The sequence below is a fragment of the Nicotiana tabacum genome, chromosome 23 (genome assembly GCF_000715075.1).
Source record: "Nicotiana tabacum cultivar K326 chromosome 23, ASM71507v2, whole genome shotgun sequence".
Lineage (NCBI taxonomy): Eukaryota > Viridiplantae > Streptophyta > Magnoliopsida > Solanales > Solanaceae > Nicotiana > Nicotiana tabacum.
In genome coordinates this window covers 5605945-5629904 of record NC_134102.1, presented here as the reverse complement: position 1 = coordinate 5629904, position 23960 = coordinate 5605945, and the positions used below count along the sequence as shown (strand labels likewise).

At 38.0% G+C, this 23960-nt stretch overlaps 1 long non-coding RNA gene across 1 annotated transcript; it reads left to right on the top strand.

Moving 5' to 3' along the window:
- The first annotated feature begins 207 nt into the window (after window positions 1-207).
- Window positions 208-1833, top strand: LOC142177481 (uncharacterized). Its single transcript, XR_012705952.1, has 3 exons — window positions 208-328; window positions 733-795; window positions 1230-1833. It is a non-coding gene; the product is annotated as an uncharacterized LOC142177481 (long non-coding RNA).
- The last annotated feature ends 22127 nt before the right edge of the window (window positions 1834-23960 follow it).

The window sequence follows — 23960 nt, the reverse complement described above, 5'->3', positions numbered from 1 at the left end:
ATTTTATTGAATTCAATTTTTTTTTATCTAATATATCACATTTAAACAACTATGTATCTAATTATAATGATTACCAATTATATTCTATTTGAATAATAATAAAACTTTATTCATGAAAATATTTAATTTATTCTGCTATGTGTAATGTAAATTAAATATTTATCTACATTTATAATATTTGTACATAAAAAAGTTAAAAATAGGAGTAAAAGATAGGGATATAAAGGAAGAATGAGACCCCCAAAACCTAGCCCCTCACCTTTGTTTTATCTCTCCAGCCGCCACACCCTCTCCCATTTCCCAACTCCTTCGTCATCCAATAGTGAAGGTATGTTTCTATCTTCTTTAAATCTCAATTTTTGTCACTAACCACTAACATGTATATATATATATATATATATATATATATATATATATATATATATATATATATATATATATATATATATATATATATATATATATGTTTCTTTGGTTACTTTATTTCTTCCTTTTTATTATTTTCAATGTGTACAGCAAACTTTATTTGTCACTTATGCTAGAGTATCTTTATTCATCTTCTTAGTTAATTGGGAAAAGAAAAATTGGAAGGAGAAATTTTTTAATTTTTATGTTCATTATTAGATTGGTATATCAGTAACAATTTATCATTTATGGTTGAAGCTTCTGAAATTTGATTCAGAAAATGCTTTTAATCATTTTTTATGAAATTAATTTTGATCCTTTTCCTAGGTGGTTTCAGGTGATTACGGATTTTTAACCGATATTCCGCTTTCATCGACGTGAGTTCTATTGGTATTTCCTACACCTATTGTTGCTCATGTTAATATATCTGTGGGTTCCTTTCCTATAATTCTTCCATGAAATGATAATATAGGGCTACATGATTGTTCCTTGATGAGCTAAGCTTTTGTTAAAAGAAACTTCTAGGACAAAAGATTGAATTGTATTCTGAAATATTTGGATCTTTACTATCCGTTTTAAGATTATTGAGAGTTTCATTATCTTATAAAATTGGTCATATAAGCATATTAATGAGATATTAGTAAAGTTAGTACTAATTATATATTTATATATATATGTGAGAGAGAGAGAGAGAGAGAGAGAGAGAAGGTAATCTATAATGTTTTTCTAAAAAAATGATCATTCTAAATCTATTAATAAAGTATATATATATGATCAATTATTTTTTGTTTCCTAGTATTAATTTAATTTATCAAAACTGACAGGCAAATTGTGGAATCATTAGAGTAGCAATGTCAAGCTAAGTCCGATATTGATCAGACTAAGGTGTAGTTGAAGCAATGAAAGACGAAAAAGAAGAAGATTGTACGGCTTTTGGTCTCAAGCAAAATATTGCTAGAACGATCCGATTCATAGAGAATTATGTATTGTAAATGTTTTGAAATTTTGAATATATAATTATGTGTAATTTGAAACCTATTTTGGAATCTAAAAGATTTGGTTTCTTAGCTTAAAAATTCTTGTGCCTAACAATGCTTATGGCAAATTCTTCAATTTGTAGCAATAGAATTATTGATGCGTAGATAAATATATATAATTGCCACGTAACAAGAATATGGATATATATATTTTTACTTTTTGTAGCAAATGCAAAAACAAATTAGCTATAAATCTATACATTTCATGGCAAAAGAATGGATTCACAGCTATAATTTTTTTTAACTAGTAACTAAATATAAGTGCTATTGCCACGAGATTAAACTATAAAAATAGCCATAAAAGTTAAGTTTTCATGACAAATAAATTAAACTTTTTGCCACAGTAGAACATCTTGTGGCTACAATATAAAGATTGCTACATACTTTATTTGTCGTGGCAAAAGAAAAAACTTATTTGCGATAAGTATATATTTCGTGGCAAAAAAGTTTACCAATATAGCTACAACACAAAACAATTCGTAGCAATATGTATTAGTCCTTAGCCACAAATCATCTAAAGTTTGTAGCTAAATTTTAATTACGTTACTTCTTGCTATGAATGCTACGGAATTTTTTCTTTTTAGCTAAAGTGTTTAGCCACGAAATTTTTTATATTTATCTACGATGTATTTCGTAGCTATAGATGCATAATATTGTAGTCGCAGTCGATTTCCTAATTCTTATGTTATAGGAGTAGGAGTAGTTTCGACTGAAACTTGTTGGACCAGTTTAGGAATTAGCTTCTAACTAATAATATTGACCACATGTCCACATCTTTATTCATATGTTAGTGATCGTTGTCACTTTAAGCTAGTTTCCGTGCCTTTTGTTTTTTGTTATTTACTTGTTTTACCGTGGTCACAAGTCCGAATTTATTCTACTATGGTATAAAAATATCTTAATTTTTCAGCCGTCATACTTTGGCATCATTCATATCCTTGTCGATATAAATCGTTTCGTATTTGCCCTTCACTTTATAGTTTTAAATTATCCTCGGTTACAGTTCAAGTTGAAGATTCTCTAGGATAAAGGACAAGTACGAGAAGATTTGCTAGTAATGTCAAAATTAAGATATTTTACATAACAAAGGGGTATTTTTTAATTTTTTTTTTTACTCTTTTTCCTTTTATATATATACAGTCACTTAATTAACTATCTCATGTTTAGCATAGCTCCTCTTTAATTTAGGTATCTAAGACATATATAGTAATCTAATTAGTGCAAATTAGTAACACAACATTGTTTTTAGTTTGTAAGCATCCAAGTAAAATGCTTAAAATTAGGGAGTAGAAGTGGGATTATTAATTAATTATATTTTAACATATTGTAACAGATAACTTGTCATGTTTTGAGTTACATGTAGTTATCTTTTAGGCGATCTGTTTTACACTATATAAGTGAATGCAAACTCTTATTTATATCATGCGAGTCCGAGAAAATATTAGATTAATTTTCTGAGGTGTAGAAGCAAAAATTAATAATGTGTTAATTAACACCTAATTTAACATTTCGTGTTTCTCTTAAAACTCTCTATTCCAAAAATTTCTCACAGATAATATTAAGAGTTTAAGTTCAACGCATAAAAAGCCCGTAAAATATTTACAAAATGTCATTTGTGAGATAATTATAGATAAAACTTATCAAAAGCATTAATTGATAATTTGGTAAAACTGATAATTGGCCTACTATCACAACTTAAAATTCAACGATAGTGTCAATCCATATAATTCAAATCCTAACATGAAAATGTTTATTCATGGAAATATGAAAGTCCTTTTCCTATACGAAAAGGAAAAGCCAATATATTAGCGTTACTAGCAACCGAAAATAAGAGTCAAATATTGTTTCCCTTATATAGCTGCCAAATTTGTTGCTTTATTTCACTAATTCTTTCTTTCTTCACAATTGATTCCCTTAATCACTAGCATTCCTTGTTTGCTGTCTCAATCAATTACTCTCGAGTCCAATAGAAAGATAAAGAAGAATAGGCAAGGTTTATTTCCACGAACCAATGTTATAGTAGTGGTTCAAGTTATCATTGTTCTTACACTAGTGTTAGCCCTACTTATACCTTCCGTGGCCGGAGAAGGAGGAGGAGATGCTGGCGGAGGAGGTGATGCAGGAGGAGGAGGCGATGCAGGAGGAGAAGAAGGCGGACGACAAGCCATGAAAGGGACGAGAGGTGGGCATTCAAGTGCTTCATCTTATTCTGGCCATGCTTCAAACAGTCTCATGATCACTACTATTTACCAATTACTTGTGGCCATGAATGCAGTATGAATCTTTTTGATGTTCAAGCTAGTGCAAGTTTTTATCAAAGCCCATTTCCCCCACTATGTTTTAGGAGTGCGAGAGTTAGCTTCTAAGTAATAATGTTGACATCTTCTTCATTTATATGTTACTAGCAATTATTGTCAGTTTAGAGTATGAGTTAAAACCAAAACGGCAAAGGGCCAAATATACCCCTCTACTTTCGAAAATGCTCTAACAATACCCTCGTTATACTATTGGGTTATCTAGTCATACTTTGGGTTCAAATATACCCCTCATTTAAACGGAGGGACACGTGTCATCGTCTGGTTGGTCAATTCTAAATATCTCCTAATTAATTAAAAAGATCCATTACCCATACCCGATTTTTTTTTTTTTTTTTGTAAAAACTTGAAAAAACTAAATTTTCTTTTTTACTAAAAACTGAAAAATTAAAAATATTTTTTTTTCCAGTTTTTACAAAAACACTGCTTTAAAAAAATTGAAAAATATTTTCTAAAATAATATTTTTGTAAAAACTGAAAACAAAACTGAAAAATAATTTTCTAAAACAATTAAAAACTGGAATATTTTTAATTAAAAACTGAAAAAAAAATATTTGTTTTTTCAGTTTTTACAAAAACATTGCTTTAGAAAACTGCTTTTTAGTTTTTTTTCCAGTTTTTATAAAAATATAGTTTTAGAAAATAGTTTTCAGCTTTTTTAAAGCAGTTTTTTTGTAAAAAAATGGAAAACAAATATTTTCATTTTTTTCAGTTTTTAGTAAAAACAAAATTCAGTTTTTTTCCAGTTTTTACAAAAAAAACTACTTTAGAAAATTGATTTTCAGATCTTTTCTTTTTAGTTTTTACAAAAATATTGTTTTAGAAAATATTTTTTAGTTTTTTCTAAAGCAATATTTTTGTAAAAACTGGAAATTTTTTTTTTTTTTTTCAGTTTTTAGTAAAAATAATTTCAGTTTTTTTTAGTTTTTACAACAAAAAAAAAATTACTTTAAAAAATTATTTTTCGGGTATGAGTAATGAGTCTTTTTAATTAATTAGGAGATATTTAGAATTGACCAACAGGACGATGACACGTATCCCTCCGTTTAAATGAGGGGTATATTTGAACCCAAAGTATGACTGCAGGGGTATAGATAACCCAATAGTATAACGAAGGGGTATTTTTAGACCATTTTCGAAAGTAGAGGGGTATACCAACCAAAATGAGTGAATGAAATATTGCAACACTTTCTTATGTTAGAACTTGAATTCTAACTTGAGTCTTACCTTCATGACTGTGGTCAGGGGCATAGGCACCTTGCTTGAAGCGATGTCACGTGACATTTTGGTTACATGACGCATTATTTTTTCATAAATTGACTGTGATCACCTAATTTTTGATCATATTTAAATTTTTCACCACTTTTTAGTTGGTAAAAAGTCGGGGGGGGGGGGGGAGTCAAAAAGGACAGGAGAAAAGAGAGGGGATCCGAGAGAGAAGAAAAAAGAGACGAAGTTAGATTTGGGGACAGAGACCAGATGTGATAACCCAAAAGGTCATCTTTAAATTTAATAATTATTTATGTATTCTAAGACCTTAAAAAATACTATTCATCATTTCTCGACTTGCGTGCACAGTCTGTATAATTTTTCGGAAAGTTGTTATATGAAAAATTGATTAAAATGTGAAATAAAGCCTTAAAACTCAACTGAGTTGACTTTGGTCAATATTTTGAGCAAACAGACTCGGATCAGTGTTTTAACAGTTCTGGTAAGTCCGTATCATGATTTAGGACTTGGGTGTATACTCGTAATTCCATTTGGAGGTCCCTAACTTGAATTATCGCCAGTTGGCAAAAACTAGAAGCCTAAAGGTTTAAAGATTTCAAAGTTTGACCACAAGTTTATTTTTATTGATATCGGGATCGGATTCGAGTTCTAAAATTTTTTATATGTCCGTTATGTCATTTATGACTTGTGTGCAAAATTTGAGGTCAATCAGACTTGATTTGATAGGTTCCGACGTCGTTTATAGAAATCGAAAGTTTCAAAGTTCATTAGGCTTGAATCTATGTGTGATTCGTGTTTTTAGTGTTGTTTGATATAATTTGAGGTTTCGACTAAGTTCGTATGATATTTTAGGACTTGATGGTGTATTTGGTTGAGGTCTCGGGGCCTCGGGTGAGTTTCAGATGGTTAACGGGTTGAATTTTGGACTTGGAACTCTGCTGGAATTTTTCTGATGCACTGTCTGGTTTCCTTCTTCGCGTTCGCGAATAGGAACTGGAGGCAGGCGAAATTTACTCTTCGCGTTCACGAAGAGGGGACCGCGTTCGCGAAGGGGTAGAGGGCAGTGTCGCGGAAGCGTTGGAGCGTTCCCGTTCGCGTAGAAGGGCGAGGCCTGGCCAGGCACCATGCGATAAGCCTTCGCGTTCGCCTGCGTTCGCGAAGGCCAAGTTTTGTAAGGCATCGCGTTCGCGAAGAAGAAATCTGGGGCACCACAAAAATGTGCTTCGCGAACGCGAGGGTGCTATCGTGAACGCGATAAAGAAAATCCTGGACAGCAGAACTTAAGTTCTGGAAATGGGATTTCATCCCATTTTTCATTATTCAAGATTTTGAGCTCGGGTAAGGTGATTGTTGGGCAATTTTCGCGGAAAAATATTGGGGTAAGTATTCCTTATCCTATATTGATTATATTTCATGATTCCATACTCATTTACATCATAAATTCATGAATTTATGGAAGAAAATTCAGTTTTTTTTAATAAAATCTTCCAAAAATATAAAATGAAGATTTGAAAGCCAATCCAATGTCGGAATTCGATAATTTTTGTATGGTTGAACTCGTCTCGGAACGGGTGTTCGAATTTCGTGAGTTTTTTCGGGATTCGAGACATGAGTCCCACTGTTAATTTTTAAAATGAATTTCGAATTTTTATCCGAAAAATTTATAAATTCATATGGAATTAATTCCTACGATTTGTATTGAGTATATTGAATTGTTTATGACTAGATTTGAAGATTTCGGACACGAATTCACGAGGCAAAGGTTTATTGGATTCTTGAAATTTGGTTGCAAAGAGAGGTAAGTGTCGTGGTTAACCTTGACTTGAGGGAATAGAACCCTTGAATTATTTGCTATTTGAATTTCATGTGTAACGATGTATAGGCAAGGTGACGGGTGCCTATACTTTGTCAAATTAATTATTTGCTTAATTATTTAAACATCTTAAATTATTTTAAGACATGAATTAATCGTTATAATAATTGTTTCACTCATATTCCTTGTCAAATAATTCTTGAATTCCTGCAATAATTGTTACATGCTTATTTGACTTATGTGTCTTAATTGCTATTTGATATTTAGCATATTAAATATTAAACTGCTTATTTTCTCCCTGAATTCCACAAATAAATTGCTAATTATCGTTGTTTGTTTCATAAATAAATTATAATTATTGTGTGCCTTGATGCTTAATAGTTTCTCATTGAACGTGGTATTTATTGGAGTAATATTTATTACAATTATGAGTTGTTAAAATATATTAGGGGATCGGGTAGCATACCGCAACAAACTTATTTAAAAGTCTATATTGGGGGATCGGGTTGCACGCGGCAACAAACTTATTTAAAAGTCTATATTGGGGGATCGGGTTGCACGCCGCAACATACTTATTTATAAGTCTATATTGGGGGATCGGGTTGCACGCCGCAACAGACTTATTTAAAAGTCTATATTGGGGAATCGGGTTGCACGCCGCGACAGACTCATTTAAAAGTCTAGATTGGGGGATGGGGTTGTACGCCGCAATGGAAACAAGTTGAGGGATTGTGACTGCTGAATTGATTTCAATTATTAAAATTATTTACTGGTCTTACTACTATTCCCGTTATTATTATTATTATTATTATTATTATTATTATTATTATTATTATTATTATTATTATTATTATTATTATTATTATTATTATTAATTATTATTATTATTATTATTATTATTATTATTATTATTATTGCGTACAGGTTAATGTAAGCGACCTGCCTTAGCCTCGTCACTACTTCGTCGAGGTTAGGCTCGACACTTACCAGTACATGAGGTCGGTTGTACTGATACTGCACTCTGCACTTCTTGTGCAAATTTCAGAGTTGGTCCCAGCGGCGTAACATAGACTTGCTCGGATTTCAGCTACCTAGAGGAGACTTGAGGTATAACTGTACAGCGTCCGTAGTTCTAAAGTCCCCGCCTACTTTACTTTAGTTGTGTGTTTGCTTTCAGACAACTTTATTTTATTCAGACCCTTATTTGTATCATTTTAAAAGCTCGTGCACTTGTAACTCCAGTTCTGGGATGGTATTTGGACATCGTTATTATTATGGATTATTCACTATATTTCAGACTTTACTTCTGCATTTGTTTCTTTGTTATTAATTAATTTAAAATTATTTAAAAATGGCTAATTTTATTCTAACGTTAGCTTACCTAGCAAGTGAAATGTTAGGCACCATCACGGTCCTGAAGGTGGGAATTTTGGGTCTTGACAGTTGGTTTCAGAGCACTAGGTTATATAGGTCTCACTAGGGGTGGGCATAAAATCCGAAAAACTAAATTACGAACCGAACCGAATTAATTTGGTATTTAGGTTTCGGTTTTTTCGATATTTCGATTTATTTCGGTACAGAAATTACGATATTTCGGTAGTTCGGTACGGTATACGGTATTGAGTTTTTGATATTTCGGTATTTTGGTATACCGAAATACCAAAATTTTTAGTCCAAGCCCAACTTTATTTTATTTTTTAGTCCAATAACCTTAAGCCCACATCCCAAAAGTCCAAAACCCATAATTCCCTAATCCCTTGCCCTTAGGATTAGTTGCTTAGAGGCAGACAAAAATTTCAAAAAACTTTGCTTGGTTGCTACGCGGCGGATTCATGAAAAAGGTATTGACATCGAAAGGAAATTCAAAACTCCTTGGTAATGCTTGGCCCTGAGGATTCTTTGTACTCTATGAAGGTATCTTGAAGTATTTCTGCTTATATGCAGAACAAATTTTGTAAGTTAAATGGAGATTTTGCTCAATTTGTGTTGCTAGAACTGCTGGTTCACAAACCTGATAGTATTCTTTTGATCGTTACTAATAGGCTGAGATTTCCACCTAATCGGAAAATGTGCAGGTTTCTCTATCTATACTTAGTATTGTCACTTAGTTTCTGTCAGTAAACGTGTGTTCTTTTGTTTAGTTTTATACAAGATACTTTGATAGATTCTCAGTATAAATTCAAAAGAAAAATTTCAGCTTAATTTCCCCTGGTAATCAATCAATGCCAAACATGGAATGACCAATCCTGCTCTTTTCTTTCGAGCCAGTTTTGGAAGGTGTAAAAACCAAATTATCTTAGCATGTTGTGATAATTTATTTACTTCTTTTCCCTTTCAAATACTTGCTCTGATAATCAGGTGTGCATCTAGCTTGTTTCTGCTTGCTTAATGCTTAGGCTCTTAGCATTCAGCAGTACTCATGAATATGTATCAAACCGAAACCGTACCGAACCAAAATAAGAAATACCGAACCGTACCGAAATACTTTGGTACGGTATTTGGTATACACAACTGATAAACCGAATACCGAACCGAAATTCTTAATTACCGAACCGAAATACCGAATGCCCACCCTTAGGACTCACGAGTCACGAGCAAGTTTAGTAGAGTTTGAAGAATCGGTACAGAGATATCTGTACTTATCTCTCAGAAGCTATGAAGTTTAGGAACAATATCCCTTTTTTCTTATTCTATCGTGCGGTTTTATTCTATCATCGATGATTGAACCATTCTATTCTTATTCTCTCACAGATGGCGAGAATACGTAATACATCTACCGACGGACAGGGACCAGAGCCCCCGGTGGTAACTATGGCCAGGGGTAGAGGCCGAGGTCGTGCTAGAGGCCGAGGTCGTGCTAGAGGCCGAGGCAGAGGTAGAGCTCAGTCTAGAACTCGAGCAGCAACACCTGTTGTAGAACCTCAGGTGGATCTTCAGGAGGAGGTTCCATTTCAGACTGTACCGGTTGGACCAGTCCAGGTTCCGGAAGGGTTCATAGCTACTCCAGTACTTCAGGACGCTCTAGTCCGTTTGTGAGTCTTATGGAGGGCGTGGCCAAGAATGATACATTTCCAGTGGCACCGGCCGTCTCACAGGCTGGGGGAGGAGCACAAACTCCTTCTACTCCCGCTCCGGAACAGATGGCTCCCCAGAATCAGGCTCCAGCAATCCCGCCAGTTGGGGTAGTTCAGCTAGTTGTTGCGGCACAGACCGGTAATAGGCCTGCCATGTCTTCTGAGGCCTTATTGAGACTGGATAAGTTTACTAAGCTCTTTCCAGTTCACTTCAATGGTACACCTTCTGAGGACCCACAGGATTATCTTAACCGTTGCCATGAGGTGCTGTGGAACATGGGTATAGTTGAGACCAATGGGATCGATTTTGCTGTATTTCAGATGACGAGTTCCGCCAAGAGGTGGTGGAGAGATTATACATTGACCAGACCAGTTGGATTGCCTGCACTTACCTGGGAGGAGTTCTCGCAGCTATTTTTGGAGATGTTCCTTCCTATCACACTGAGAGAGGATTAGCGCAAGCAATTTAAGCGTCTACAGGAGGGCAATATGACTGTTACTCAGTATGAGTCCCATTTTGTGGATTTAGCCCGTCATGCTCTCCTTTTACTACCTACCGAGGGAGAGAGAGTGAGGAGGTTTATTGAGGGACTCACTCACCCTATCAGGCTTCAGATGGCCAAGGAGACCGGAAGTGAGATTTCCTTTCAGGCGGCTGTTAATGTCGCGAGGAGGATCGAAATGGTTCTTGCACAGGAGAGAGGGCAGAGGTTTGATAAGAGGCCTCCTCAGTTCGGTGGTTTCAGTGGTGCCTCGTCTAGAGGCAGGGATAATTTTGGTAGGGGTCATCCTCCTAGACCGTTTTATTCAGCACTTCAGGCATCTCCCGGTGCTTCAGGGAGTCACGGTCCTATTATGCCTTACTCTGGGCAGCCAACATTTAGTGCACATTCAGCTTCTATCAGTGCACTACCACTCCAGAGTCACTACAACGGTTATCCGGCCCGTTCGGGTCAGCTTCAGCTTCAGCAGCCACGACATCAGGATGGGTGTTATGAGTGTGGGAACATTAGTCACATCAGGAGGTATTGCCCTAGGTTGTCGAGTAATAGATCTCGGCAAGATTCTCGTGCCATCATAACGGCACCAGTTGCTTCACCGCCTGCTCAGCCAACTAGAGGTAGGAGTCATGCAACTAGAGGTGGAGGTCAGGCCATTAGAGGTGGAGGTCAGACCGTTAGAGGTGGAGGCCATCCTGTTAGAGGCCATCCCAGAGACGCAGTTCAGAGTGGTGGGGCCCAGTCCTAATTTTATGCTTTTCCAGCTAGGCCTGAGGCCGAGTCATCTGATGCCGTGATCACAGGTACTATTCCAATTTGCCATAGAGATGCTTCAGTTCTATTTGATCCAGGATCTACTTATTCCTATGTGTCCTCCTATTTTTCTTCATATCTGGTTGTGCCTCGTGATTCTCTAAGTGCTTCTGTGTGAGTATCTACACTGGTGGGAGACTCTGTTGTGGTAGACCATGTCTATCGTTCGTGTGTGGTTAGTATTGGTAGTCTTGAGACTAGTGTGGATCTTCTACTTCTTGATATGGTAGATTTTGATGTCATTTTGGGTATGGATTGGTTGTTACCTTATCATGCTATATTAGATTATCATGCCAAGACGACGACCCTAGCCATGCCTGGGTTACCTCGGTTAGAGTAGAAAGGAACTCCTGGTCATTCTACCAGCATGGTTATTTCTTATATGAAGGCTCGGCGTATGGTCGAGAAAGGGTGTCTAGCCTATTTGGCTTATATTCGCGATCCTAGTGCGGATGTCCCTTCTATGGACTCAGTACCAGTTTTTTGTGAATTTCCAGAAGTATTTCCTGCAGATTTTCCTGGGATGCCATCTGACATAAATATTGACTTCTGTATTGATTTAGCTTCGGGCACTCAGCCCATTTCTATCTCACCATACCGTATGGCCCCACCAGAGTTGAAAGAATTGAAGGAGCAGTTACAAGACTTACTTGATCAGGGATTCATTAGACCTAGTGTCTCGCCCTGGGGTACACCAGTATTATATATAAAGAAGAAAGATGGTTCAATGCGAATGTGTATAGATTATCGGCAGTTGAACAAGGCTACTATTAAGAATAAGTATCCACTGCCAAGAATTGATGACTTATTCGACCAGCTTCAGGGTGCCAAGGTGTTTTCAAAGATCGACTTGAGGTCTGGTTACCATCAGTTGAAGATTAGGGCATCTGATGTTCCTAAGACAGCTTTTCGGACTCGGTATAGGCATTACGAATTCCTAGTGATGTCATTTGGGTTGACAAATGCCCCAGCAACATTTATGGATTTGATTAATCGAGTGTTCAAGCCCTATTTGGATTCTTTTGTGGTTGTATTTATTGATGATATCTTGATTTACTCTAGCAGTCGAGAGGAGCATGAGCAACATCTTCGGAGTGTACTTCAAACTTTGAAAAATAATCAGTTATATGCTAAATTTTCAAAATGCGAGTTTTGGTTTAACTCAGTTGCCTTTTTGAGGCATGTTGTATCGGCAGAAGGCATAAAGGTGGATCCTAAAAAGATTGAGGTTGTTCAGAATGGCCTAGACCTACTTCAGTTACAGAGATCCAGAGTTTTCTGGGTTTGCCAGGTTATTATCGTCGGTTTGTGGAAGGGTTTTCATCTATACCAAGCCCATTGACCAGACTGACCCAGAAAGGTGTCCCATTTAGATGGTCAGACGAGTGTGAGTTGAGCTTTCAGAAGCTCAAGACTGCTTTGACCACGACGTCAGTGTTGGTATTACCCACATGTTCAGGATCTTATACGGTGTATTGTGATGCATCTCACATTGGGCTTGGTGCAGTATTAATGCAAGATGACAGGGTGATTGCATACGCATCGCGGCAATTGAAAGTTCACAAGAAGAATTATCCTGTTCATGACTTAGAATTGGCAGCCATTGTTCACGCGCTGAAGATTTGGAGGCATTACCTCTATGGTGTCTCGTGTGAGGTATTTACTGATCATCATAGCCTTCAGTATCTGTTCAAACAAAAAGATCTTAATTTGAGGCAGAGAAGATGGTTGGAGTTGTTGAAATACTATGATATCACCATTTTGTATCACCCCGAAAAGGCTAATGTGGTGGCTGGTGCTTTGCGTAGAAAGGCTATGAGTATGGGCAGCCTTGCTTATATTCTGGTTGGTGAGAGACCGTTATCTGTAGACGTCCGAACTTTGGATAATCAGTTCGTGAGGTTAGATGTTTCGGAGCCCAATCGGGTTTTAGCTTGCACAGTCGCTCCGTCTTCTTTATATGAGCGCATCAGAGGGCGGCAGTATGATGATCCTCATTTACTTGTCCTCAAGGACACAGTGCGACACGGTGATGCCAAATAGGTTGATGTGGGGAAGATGGAGTTCTGCGAATGCATGGTCGTATTTGTGTGCCTAATGTGGATGGGCTTCATGAATTAATTCTGGAAGAGGGCCACAGTTCCAGGTATTCTATTCATCTAGGTGCCGCCAAAATGTATCAAGATTTTTGGCAACATTATTGGTGGAGGAGAATGAAGAAGGATATAGTTGCATATGTAGCTCGGTGTTTGAATTGTCAGCAAGTTAAGTATGAGCATCAGAGACCTGGTAGTTTGCTTCAGAGGTTAGAAATTCCTGAGTGGAAGTTGGAGCGTATCACTATGAATTTTATTATTGGGCTCCCATGGACTCAGAGAAAATTTGACGCAGTTTGGGTCATTATGGACAGGTTGACCAAGTCAGCACATTTTATTCCGGTGGCAGTTACCTATTCTTCAGAGCGGTTAGCTGAAATTTACATTCGTGAGATTGTCCTCCTTCACGGTGTGCCCGTGTCTCTTATTTCAGATCGAGGTACGCAGTTTACCTCACACTTCTGGAGGGTTGTACAACGTGAGTTAGGCACGCGGGTTGAGTTGAGTACAACGTTTCATCCACAGACAGACGGACAGTCAGAGCGCACTATTCAGATATTAGAAGATATGCTACGTGCTTGTGTTATAGACTTTGGAGGTTCTTGGGATCAATTCTTGCCACTTGCGGAGTTTACTTATAATAATAACTACCAGTCGAGCATTCAGATGGCTCCATATGGGGAATTATACGGAAGGCGATGTCGTTCGCCAGTTGGATGGTTTGAAACCGGAGAGGCTCGGTTGTTGGGTACCGATTTGGTACAGGATGCCTTGGATAAGGTCAAAGTTATTCAGGATCGACTTCGCACATCTCAGTCTAGGAAACAAAGTTACGCCGACCGTAAGGTTCGTGATATTGCATTCGTGGTTAGAGAAAGAATATTGCTCCGGTTTTCACCTATGAAAGGTGTAATGAGGTTCGGAAAGAAGGGTAAGTTGAGCCCCAGGTATATAGGACCCTTTGAAATTCTTGAAAGAGTGGGTGAAGTAGCCTACATGCTTGCACTACCACCTAGTTTATCAGCAGTTCATCCTGTGTTCCATGTGTCTATGCTCCAAAAATATCATGGTGATCCGTCCCATGTGTTAAACTTCAGCGTAGTCCAATTGGACAAAGATTTGACTTACGAGGAGGAGCCGGTGGCTATTCTAGCCCGGCAGGTCCGATAGTTGAGGTCTAAGAGTTATCCTTCAGTTCAGGTGCAATGGAGAGGTCAGTCGGTAGAGGCATCTACCCGGGAGTCCGAGTTGGACATGCAGAGTAAATATCCACACCTTTTCTCCAGCTCAGGTACTTTTTCTAACTTTGTTCGAGGACGAACATTTGTTTTAAAGGTGGAGAATGTGATGACCCAAAGTGTCATCTTTAAATTTAATAAATAATTCTGTGTTCTAAGACCTCAAAAAGCACTATTTATCATTCTCGACTTGCATGCGCAATCCGTATAATTTACCGGAAAGTTTTTGTATGAAAAATGGATTAAAATGTGAAATAGAGCTTAAAACTCAATAATATTAACTTTGGTCAATATTTTGAGCAAACGGACTCGGATCAGTATTTTGACAGTTTCGGTAGGTCCGTATCGTAATTTGGGATTTGGGCATATGCCCGGAATTTAATTTGGAGGTCCCTAGCTTGAAGTATCGCGAGTTGGCGAAAACTAGAAGCCTAAAGGCTTAAAGATTTCAAAGTTTGACCACAAATTGACTTATATTAATATCGGGGTTGAATTCAAGGTCTGAAAATTTTCATAGGTCCGCTATGTCATTTATGACTTGGGTGCAAAATTTGAGGTCAATCGGACATGATTTGATAGGTTCCGGCGTCGTTTGTAGAAATCGAAAGTTTTAAAGTTCATTAGGCTTGAATCTATGTGTGATTCGTGTTTTTAGTGTTGTTTGATGTAATTTGAGGTTTCGACTAAGTTCGTATGACATTTTAGGAATTGGTGGTGTATTTGGTTGAGGTCTCGGGGGCCTCGGGTGAGTTTCAGATGGTTAACGAGTTGAATTTTGGACTTGGAACTCTGCTGGAATTTTTCTGATGCTTGTCTGGTTTCTTTCTTCGCGTTCGCGATACAGGTCTTACATTCGCGAAGAGGAACTAGAGGCAGGCAAAATGTACTCTTCTTGTTCACGAATATGGGACCGCGTTCGCGAAGGGGTAGAGGGCAGTGTTCATCGCGAACACGTTGGAGCATTCGCGTTCGCGTAGAAGGGCGAGGCCTGGCCGGGCACCTGGCGATAAGGCTTTGCATTCGCGTAGGGGAGACCGCGTTCGCGAAGGCCAAGTTTGGCAAGGCATCGCTTTCGCGAGACAGACCTCGCGTTCGCGAAGAAGAAATCTGGGGCAGCACAAAAATGTGCTTCGCGTACGCGAGGGTGCTATCGTGAACGCGATTAAGAAATTCTTGGACAACACAACTTAAGTTCTAAAAATGGGATTTCGTCCCATTTTTCATTATTCAAGATTTTGAGCTCGGGTAAGGCGATTTTTGGGCGATGTTTGCAGGAAAACATTGGGGGTAAGTATTCCTTATCCTATATTGATTATATTTCATGATTTCATACTCATTTACATCATAAATCCGTGAATTTATGGAAGAAAAAGCAGATTTGTTTTATAAAATCTTCCAAAAATATAAAATGAATATTTGAAAGTCAATCTGATGTCGGAATTTGATAATTTTTATATGGTTGAACTCGTATCAGAACGAGTGTTCGTATTTCGTGAGTTTTTTGGGATTCGAGACATGCGTCCCACTGTTGAATTTTAAAATGAATTTCGAATTTTTATCCTGAAAATTTATAAATTCATATGGAATTAATTCCTATAATTTGTATTGAGTATATTGAATTGTTTATGACTAGATTTGAGGATTTCAGACACGAATTCGCGAGGCAAAGGTTTATTAGATTCTTAAAATTTGGTTGCGAAGCGAGATAAGTATTGTGGTTAACCTTGACTTGAGGGAATAGAAACCTTGAATTATTTGCTATGTGAATTTCATGTGTAATGATGTATAGGCAAGGTGACGGGTGCCTATACTTTGTCAAATTAATTGTTTGCTTAATTATTTAAACATCTTAAATTATTTTAAGACACGAATTAATCGTTATAATAATTGTTTCACTCATATTCCTTGTCAAATATAAATTCTTGAATTCCTGCAATAATTGTTACATGCTTATTTGACTTATGTGTCTTAATTGCTATTTGACATTTAGCATATTAAATATTAAACTGCCTATTTTCTCCCTGAATTTCACAAATAAATTGCTAATTGTCGTTGTTTGTTTCATAAATAAATTATAATTATTGTGTGCCTTGATGCTTAATAGTTTCTCATTGAACGTGGTATTTATTGGAGTAAGTTTTATTACATTTATGAGTTGTTAAAATATATTGGGGGATCGGGTTGCATGCCGCAACAGACTTATTTAAAAGTCTATATTGGGGGATCGGGTTGTACGCCGCAAGAGACTAATTTAAAAGTCTATACTGGGGGATCGGGTTGTACGCCGCAACAGACTTGTTTAAAAGTCTATATTAGGGGATCGGGTTGCACGCCGCAACAGACTTATTTAAAATTCTATATTGGGGGATCAGGTTGCACGCCGCGACTGTCACGACCCATAATCCAAATAGTCGTGATGACACCTAACCCAACCTGTTAGGTAAGCCAACTACTAAATATCCAATTCCAATAATAATTATTAAAGCAATTTAAGTGAATAAAGGTCTTAATCTTATACAATCGCCAAGAACTGGTAGTACAAATCATGAGCTTCTAAGAATAGAGTATACAAAGCGAAAATAAAATAAATACATAGTCTGTTTGAATAATACATAAACAGAGCTTTTATAAATCTAAGGCTACCCTGAACAAGAGGCAACTACAACAGGAACACAGGTACATCTTCAAGTCCCGCAACCATCGAGCACAACAACAACAACAGCCAATATCTGCACGCAATGTGCAGAAGTGTAGTATCAGTACAACCGACCCCATGTACTGAGTAAGTAACAAACCTAGCCGTAGGTTGAAAGTAGTGACGAGCTTTACCAAGGGCGGGTCCACAACCAATAGTCCACAACAACATAAAGCAAATAATACCAGAAGTAACTCAGAGATAAAATGCTCAGCCAAATCAAGATTTCAAAAATAATAGTTCTTCCTTTCAAATACATTAGTGAAAACCCAAATCGTTTGCCGGAGTTGCCAAAAATATGAGTAGTTTGAAAGCAATAAATTTCTCCCAAAAATCTTTTCAATAGTAAATAAGATGTTTCATTTTCCTTCCGGATAACCCGTGTAAAACAAATGCATCACTATGCCCATCTGTCAAAATATGTGAAAAATCATGAATGATGTGATGCAGTACAACATGAGGAAATACCTCTCTATGCCTGTATGTCATGTGTGCATGCCAATGCGATGCGACTCAGTGATAAAATCATAAACAGCCCCTCGGGAAGAACATCACTCATATACAACCCCTCGGGCAAACCTCACAGTCACTCATGCCACTCGGGCATACCTCACAGTCACTCTTGCCACTCGGGCATACCTCACAATTACTCTTGCCACTCGGGCATACCTCACAATCACTCTTGCCTCACAGTCACTCAGCACTCGGAACTCGCACTCAGTAGGTACCTGCTCTCATTGGGGGTGTGTACAGACTCTGGAGGGGCTCTTTCAGCCTAAGCGCTATATCAAGCCAAATCATGGCATAAATCACTCAGGCCCTCGACCTATATCAAACATGCTACGGCGTGCAGCCCGATCCCATAAATATCCTCACAAATCAGGCCCTCGGCCTCACTCAGTCATCAATCTCTCCAGTCTCTCGGGCTCACAATGTCATGAAAATAGCCCAAAAATGATGATATGATGTATCAATAAATAACAACAGAGACTGAGATATGATATGCAATGAAATGAATATGACTGAGTATGGATTTTTAATTTAAAATAAATAATTCACAGCAATATGACCTCTGTGGGTCCTAATAATACTGGCATATAGCCTCAACATGATTTTTAATATGCTTTTCAGATCAATTTCTTTAACTCATAAAACTGCATGGAAAATGCCAAGATCATTTAACTACAAAATTCCATAGAAACAATTATGTCACAATTTCTATAGTGCACGCCCACACGCCCGTCACCTAGCATGTGCGTCACTCCCAACAATTCACGAAATACATATATTCAGGGTTCATACCCTTAACTCCAAGATTAGAAGAGTTACTTACCTCGAACAAGCCGAATTCAAAGTCGAGCAAGTTAAACAATGCTCCAGAAATCCCATTATGCACGTATCAACTCCCGAACGGCTCGAATCTACCACAATTAATTTGATTCAGTCCACACAATTTATAGGAATTAATTCTATATCAAAATGGTAATATTTTTCACAAAATCCGAAATTACGCCCCAAAAATCACCTGCGGGGCCCACGTCTCGAAATCCGACGAAACTCACATAATAAGACAACCCATCCAATTACAAGTTTAACCATACTAATTTCACTCAAATCCAACTCCAAATCGGTATTCAAACTTGAAAAATTCATTTTGTGCTATTATAGAAATTTCCTTCTATTTCTCTTGAAGATTCAATAATCTTATACCAAAAATGAAGATTAACTCATGGAATATAATCACAAGGGAGTTAATAACACTTACCCCAAGTTGTGTGAAAAATTTTCTCTCCAAAATCACCCAAACCGTGCTCCAAAATCCGATAATGAGAAAAATTCTCGGAACCCTTGTTTTTTTACACTGCCCAGGAATTTTCGCACCTGCGATGCCTGGGCTCGCACATGCGCATCTGCGTTTGCGGACAAAAATGCGCGCCTACGAAAACAGTCGGCCCTCTAAAATCTCGCATTTGCGACGCCATTCTCGCATCTGCGGGCTCGGAGATGCGCATTCCCCTTCGCACCTGCGGTCGCCTCACGCCAGCCCCAGTCCGCATCTGCGCCAACACCTTCGCACCTGCGGCCTTGCAGATGTGGCAAATTCCTCGCACCTGCGAGCACTACCCAGTTCCACACTTGGCCGCTTCTGCGACTGATCTCGTGCACATGCGGCTTCACACCTGCGATCAAAAGCTTCGCAGGTGCGATCACACCAGTAGGTAGCAGCCCAGCATTTCCTTAAGTCCAAATTTGATCTGTCAACCATCCGAAACTCACCCGAGCCCCTCGGGACCCCGTCCGAACATACCAACAACTCCCATGACGTAACACGGACCTACTCGAGGCCTCAAAATACACATAACAACATCAAAACGATGAATCACACCTCAATTCGAAATGATTGAACTTTGAAGTTTCAAGTTTCTACAAACGACTCTGGAACCTATCAAATCACGTCCGATTGACCTCAAATTTTGCACACAAGTCACATTTCACATTACGGACCTATCCAAATTTCCAGAATCAGATTCCGACCACGATATAAGAAAGTCAAACCCCCAGTCAAACTTTCCAAAACAAATTCAACTTTCGGCAATTCAAGCCAAATTCCACTACGGACCTCCAAATAATTTTCCGGACACGCTCCTAAGTCCAAAATCACCATACGGAGCTATTGGAATCATCAAAACTCCATTCCGGGGTCGTTTACTCATAAGTCGACATCCGGTCACTGTTTTAACTTAAGCTTTAAACCTTGGAACTAAGTGTTCTAATTCATTCCAATACCTTACCGGACCTGAATCATTTACCCCAGCAATTCACACAGCCACTGTATAGTATAATTTGAGCAGCAAATGGGGAAACGGGGTTGTAATACTCAAAAAGACTGGTCGGGTCGTTACATTCTCCCCCACTTAAATATACGTTCGTCCTCGAACGTGCCAAGAGTTATTTCCAAGCCATCAAATCACTGTTCCATCTTACCACGCACGTACCCGGGGGTGAACCCATGTCACCCTATTCCATATAGGCTTGACAACAGAATACAACTAAATTCATTAATTTAACTCTAGCCCATAAACCTTGGAATTTAATTTCTAACCTTTAGAATTTCTTTCAAGACACAAATCTTATACTTACACACTTTATGAGTTTGAACAAGCTGTATCAAGACATAACTATCACCATAACCATGAACATAATCACCTAACATATTACACAACTCGCATGCTCGTAGCACCATTCCTGATCGCAGTGACTACTCCAAAACTAACCACATACTAGTATTAAACCCATATCAAACCAAACCTCATCCCAAAACCTTCGTACACTGTTGATAATAAAAGAAACACACAAAATTTCATGACCACTTACCAGATCAACAAGTCACAGAGCTCTCTTCCCACAACCAGAACTACAAATCACTTTCTGAGCCGACTTTCAATATTATCCTTCCGAACATACCGTAATCAAATTTGATAGTACTCATTCTAGGTCCAATGACCTTATATTACTAAACACAACTATTTACACAGACATGCCGTACCAATATAACTCGAAGCCACAATCCGTGCCATCCGTGCACCAATACGCAACATTCAAATGTATCCAGTCATGGAAAATGACTCAAATGAGAGAACTGCACCACCAGATTAACAAGTACCGCCACAACGAAATGCTGAAAGTTCATCATACACCGTAGAACCATCACCCGATTCTAACACAAGGTTCATACCTTAACATAACTCCACTGCAATGCGTGACCCTATCCAAATGATGGTCCATAATATATACCTCGAGCCACCCCGCTCAAAATCAATAACCACAGAGAGGCAAATGACAAAAAATGCCACACAAAACCTGAAAGGACATAACTATTACGCTATCGATCATGCAATACCCAAATACTCATCACACTCAAATTCCGCTATAAAGCTCAAATAGAACCGCACCATTTGTGCACATAACCGATGAATCACAACTTCTCGTAGCATAAAGGAGTAACTCACAGATCATTTGAGAACACGAATAAGTTTAACATCAACAGAATGACACATCCCTCAATAATAGTAGTATGGAGCCAACCATTTCGGCTCGGTGTAGAATACACATCTCAATCGGGCCTACCTATGGACTCCCGAATCAACTCGGGTTACCCACAAATAGATAAAAATCCCTCCGAAAATCCATAATGACTGAATCATAACATATTTCATCATCTGGCTAGCTCTGGCCTCAACTTCACGGTCCACAACCATGAAACAATCTGCTCTTGGGAACTCCCAATCTCCAAATCCATAGAACACACGAATCACCATATTTCATTCCATCTCCACCGCCCGAATGCCTAAACCTCTCTCATACACGATCATCCCACGAGAAATACTTTAAAAGTTCTTCCGTACCACTTGACAAAATTTGAATATCAATAGTCTATCAACCATGTGAGTATCGCAATACTAATTTATACATCTGTAAGTCAAAATACAATGCGCCTTCTGAAGTCCGCCCCTTTCTCATACAACACCAAGTAGTAATAGTATTCGTCTAGTTATTTGAAATCGTCCATGTTGTCCAACATTCGTTACCTTCTCTTTAAGACTGTACTGCCACCTTGTACATGAAAATCTAGCTTTCGTACAACACATAACATCTATCTTGCCATCATGTGAAAAGCACAAGAATCTTATTATCAACTTTGAGTCACCAATAATTTACATACCATTTTAGTTAGAAACCTTTCTCTTGCTTCTTTCCAGGAGGAAATCACAATATACAACACGTTCTCCACACCGGTAGAAACCATCAAGAGTACTTTGGAATCCATTTGCACATAATCAAGCCCTTAAAACTAAATTCCTCTAAATCGACCAAGCCACATAGGTCGCCAAGTCCAGGTGTATTGCCACAAAGCACCTGTAGAAAACCCCCAAATCATAAGCACCCAAAGAATCGATCATATCCATTACCATACTGATCCAACCTACTACCCAGTTGTCCTATTTTCTTCGAGTCCCTTCCCAATTTGTCTTCAGATTGATACTTCTTCTTGCTAAAATACCATGATCTTTAACCGCAACTCACCCTACAAACCTTAGCATAGAACCACAACACCCTATGACCCATAAGCAACTGTATTCTTCCTAAGCACATTCAAAAATACCACAACTATAACACTCACTCTGAGAATACCTTATGTGAATTTGAAATTGTTTTTCTTATCTTCCTTATACAAAAATGTAGAATCCATAGTCATATAGAATTTTGGCAAGTCCAGGCACCATCAAACGCAAATCTCGGATTTTTATCCATACACAAGTCCGAAAACATTCTCAATTGATATATATAATTCTCAAACCCACTGGAATTTTTCTTGGGAGTCACCCACTTTGCTCAAATCTAATTGCACTACCCAAATAGGCCAAAAGACCCCATTAGCACCACAACACTCAAAGAAGTAACTCTACTTTAATACCACATATCAAATCTCCGTGTGCACTACATCATTCACCAATAACAACTCACCCATACAACGAATTTCATTTACTCATACGTGCAATATAATCCTTAACTAGGAATTTCCTTATTCGAGTCATCCTCGATCTCAACTTTTGCAAGTCATAGCTAACCCACAAGTATGCCTTAGACCAAAAATTAAAATTTAACACCTAACCATGAAATCAAATTGTCAATAGCAGACTCCCCCACTTGGCTCAAAGCCATAGATTAAAACATTCCATAACTCACAATACCAATACTCTCTTACTGCCACAATGCCACAGTCAGTCCAATGAACCTTCTTCCCAAGTTCATACAACGCCAACCATAAAAATACCTCAATCATCCGCTAAGCTCGTATTCATCCTCTTAACACACAAGTCAACTTTCTCAACCAGATTCAGATTCAAATTTCTATCCATACACCCCGTCGGTAGAAAAGAAACTCTCTACTCACATCATAAGGAATATCCTACGTAGATTACTCCGCAGGGGATAATTCACCTGCTTAGCCTCAATATAATATCTTGTTATACTCTTCCGCATTCACAATTACTATGCAATCACATAAACTATCTGAGTCCAAACTCATTAACCAGACGTGAGAATTTAGTTTTACCCCAAAATTTAACAATGTGAAAGATCCTTCAAAACATTCATACAGGAGACTGTACGCCACATCAATTCGAAAATCAAGCACCCAATGGCCTTTCCTTTACATTTCAAGGAAACACTTCTCGTCATATTCAAATCGTCTTAACACACCCCGCAGTTACATCATACTCATCACAAAGCCATTCCACCGCTCATCGAGCTATAAATTCTACTCGTAGGGTCATTACCGGACATATGAGTCCAATTGTACAAGTTACAACTGAAGCTATCGTGCTCAAGCTGCGGTCTAAACCTGGCCTCAAGTCCTCCAGACTAGTCCATCACCAAAACACAGAATACACATCTTGAACCTCGTTCATAAAATCACAAGCCAACGATGCACAGCTGATACCGAGTGCTCATGTGCGCATACAAATATGTGGAAGGAATTCAAAGAGTTATATTTCAAGCTGAATCAATTCCGCACGATAAGGAAAGAAAGATGGGAAGTATATATCATAAATGCCATGTAGCCTCTGGAAGATAAGTATGGACGTCATCATACCGATCCGCAAGACTCTACTAGATACTTGCTCATGATTTGTAGAACCTATGAACCTAGTGCTCTGATACCAACTTGTCACGACCCAA